The sequence below is a fragment of the Rhyacophila brunnea genome, unplaced genomic scaffold, assembly GCF_057557595.1.
Source record: "Rhyacophila brunnea isolate RB1 unplaced genomic scaffold, BYU_Rbru_1.0 scaffold_6, whole genome shotgun sequence".
Lineage (NCBI taxonomy): Eukaryota > Metazoa > Arthropoda > Insecta > Trichoptera > Rhyacophilidae > Rhyacophila > Rhyacophila brunnea.
Window position 1 is genome coordinate 20724235 of NW_028233276.1, and position 3360 is coordinate 20727594.

The following is a 3360-nucleotide window of genomic DNA, read 5'->3' on the forward strand; positions in this document are numbered from 1 at the left end:
ACTTCTGGATAGCAGATGATAGAGTAAAGATCGCCCTGATGGTGGCCGACCTCCGTTAAGAGATGGTACAATAAGAAAAATAACTCCAGAATAAAATAAAATTTAGGTATGACAGTTTAGAATAGTGAAAGAAGTTGTGTATGTAGTTTACTCAAAACTGTATTTTTTCGAGATACTACAGTCTGATTCCAAGATAGCGAATGTATTCATATAAATATGTCATTCATTTGTGTTCCGTAGCAATCAGGGATGTTGCATTGAACATTAAAACACCTACGTAAAGGTCGGGAATGTATTTTTGGATATTTTGACTTAATTGCCTTTTATAAAATAATTTTAATGATAATAAAACAATGATTATTGAAAAAAAAACAAATTCAGTCAATATTTTATAGGCATAACTAAAAAATACGATTCCAGCATTTGAATTAAAGTTGTGGTGTCATTAAAATTTATTAAAATCGTACTACAACGGAAAAGTTGTCATTTTTCCAGTTCTGACCTTATACGTAGGTGTTGATTAGTCTTCACGTTAAAATGTTACAGGTTTCCAATATTATTGAAAGTTTGTATGTACAACTTTCTCTACGCCTTTGAAGATATGAAAAATAGCTATTATCTTATCTACGCTTTTAATACTTTTGGCAGATAATAATACTACATCTTATTTAGAAACGTTTATTCAGGGAAGGAATCTGTTTCAATCATTAGCAATATGACGAGATGTCATCAACAGATTACTGGTGTGCTAATATTTTCATTATCAAATTACTTTATAATTATTATCAAACCAATTTCTGTAGACCTTAACTGTCTCCTATTTTAATAATTTTCAAAAATAATTACAATTTTTTTAATTTTAGTTTATTTCAATTAAAAGCCTGATTTTATTAGTCAATGCTATTGAAGAATATCAAAGTAATTAATGGTGGTTTGTTCGTAGACCACATGGTTATCAATCAAATGTTCTATGAGATGATTATTTGGAGTATTTTTTAACATATTGGTCTATTGTGATATTGTGAACACGCTGGTAAGGTTCAAATGGTACTAATTTTTAATGATCATGCTCAAAGTTCGCCATAATGGTACACTTAAATGTACCTAACTAAAATATTTTCACTGAGAGATTCTATTATTTTATGTACATAGTCTGTGTATCAGTGGCGAAGGGTGGAGGTAGGCTGTTAAGATTCGCTATAAATAGTGCACACTAAACTTTTTTAGTTATATTTATTTGTTTTTATTGAACTAAGACTACAATTTACAGACGGTATTAGTTGGTTTTTAAAAATCAATTAAACCATGCCTAAACGAAACCATAATAGTTTTGGTCTAATTTGGGCAATACGACAAAATTGTACTCATTTTTTCATTCATAGTTATTTGTTTTTGTTGGATTAAAAATACATATTACACATATTGTTGGTTAATTTTTTTAATTCATTAAGCCCTGCCTAAACCAAACTATAATTAATAAAAAATATTATTCTATTTATAAAATATTCAAAGTTATGTATGATTTAATTGTATAATGTTAGATATTTTATAGATAGACATGTATTTTTTTGACTATTATCTATAATGGCTTGGTTTCTCAGGGTTTAATTAAATTTTAAAAACTAACCAACACTGTCTGTAAAATGTAGTCTTATTTCAATGAAAAAAAATATGTATGTCTGAAAAAGTTTGATATGCACTGTCTATGGCGGATCTTAACAGCCTACCTCCACCCTTCGCCACTGCTGTGTATCATAAATTTGAATGCTTTGATTTAATTCATTATGATTAACTAGTATGTGTGTGAAAGGAAACAGGAGGTAAGTCTAAAATTACTAGTTTTCAGAAGAGTCAAAAAAAGGTTGTATTTTGAATGACTGTATGGGAACTTCAATGTTTTTGTATGAATTTTAGTAATTCATCAGCATTGATTCAATTAGTCCTTTTTTATGATTAATTTTGACAATTTCTCAGTTCCGCATTTTTCTTACTTATCTCCCTTTTATTTTCACACACAGATTATTTAATTTATTGTGTTTAAAAGATATTTCACATTTTGTTTTGACGCCTATTGTGGTTTATGATTTATGATTGAGCGGTAACTTGTAATAGAGTATGTCCGAAAACGGTTTATTTATTCATCAACATATCTGCTTCTGTCAAACAGCGTTAAAATATTACGATAAATAAACATAAAGTAAATTTATTTTAACTGTATCACTAGGATAAATAATAAATACTTGTATGGGTGTCGAGAAGTTCTGAACCCAACCTAACCAGCTTATTGGATATAATAATAGCAATTAATTTTTAAATTGTCCTAATAATTTATCATTGTAATTATTATATCTGTGTTTATGCAATAAATTGGGATTATCAGTCAAAACAATTCTTTTAATTGTGAAACCTCAAAACACGCAACCAAAGTGAAACAAGATTTAGTGAGATGCCAATATTACTTTTGAACTGGAGGCAACAACTACACATTATCACACATTTAACCAGGGAACTCAGAAATAATTCTTCTTCTTTCTCGGCACTACATCTCGGTGCGGGATTTGGCCTCCTCTACAATTGTCCTCCACACCAGTGGCGGCCGGTGGTTACCAAAATTGCTTTCATAGGGGGTGCACTAAAAACTTTTTTACCTTATGTAAAAAGAAGATCAATTTGGCGTTGTTTCTGCTTAGCGAACACCTCAATCACATTCTCATTAAAGTTTGGAACTGATTGTAAAACTTTTTTCTCGATGCTTAACACAGATAGACAATTAAGTCTGTCCTGGTTCATGTTATTTCTTAAAAACGATTTAATTCTTCTAAGGGTTAAAAAACACCTTTCACTTTCACCTCCGCTCGGCCGAGGGTTGCGAGAACCGCGAAGAGTGGACGTAGGCTGTGGTGTTTTGGGAAAGATGATGGTTTGGTCCGCCCTTTGAGGTGATCTCCTGTGGGAGACTTTCATCCGGTATCAAGATCATGAGAGTAAAAATGACAATAATTGTAATGAAGTGACATTTCAGGTTAAGAAATATCCTTCCAACAATACTGGAATACTTTGCTTGACTCATGGCAATATTTCCGACTATATAGAAAGACATGCAAATGCTGGGGACCAACCAGAATGAAGGAGTTTGCTTGAGGTGACCAAGGTCCACCATGGGCTGTAGTTCCACAAAAGAAGAAATTAAACCTTCGATATAGATATAGAATAATTTGAAACATCTTCAGAAACATACATAGAAAATCCAAACAAAAAAACTGAATGGTACTTGCGCCCACATCCATCACAATCCAGCCAGCTTTATCAATTAAGGCTAGTGATACAATTGGTAATAATGTACAAATTTCCTGACATTAA

General features: G+C 31.3%; 1 long non-coding RNA gene across 1 annotated transcript; it reads right to left on the reverse strand.

Annotated features, from left to right (window-relative positions):
- Nucleotides 1–873: 873 nt before the first annotated feature.
- On the reverse strand, nucleotides 874–2382 carry LOC147065382 (uncharacterized). Its single transcript, XR_015071782.1, has 2 exons — nucleotides 1744–2382; nucleotides 874–1153 (listed from the first exon to the last, which is right to left on the reverse strand). It is a non-coding gene; the product is annotated as an uncharacterized LOC147065382 (long non-coding RNA).
- Between the last annotated feature and the right edge of the window lie 978 nt (nucleotides 2383–3360).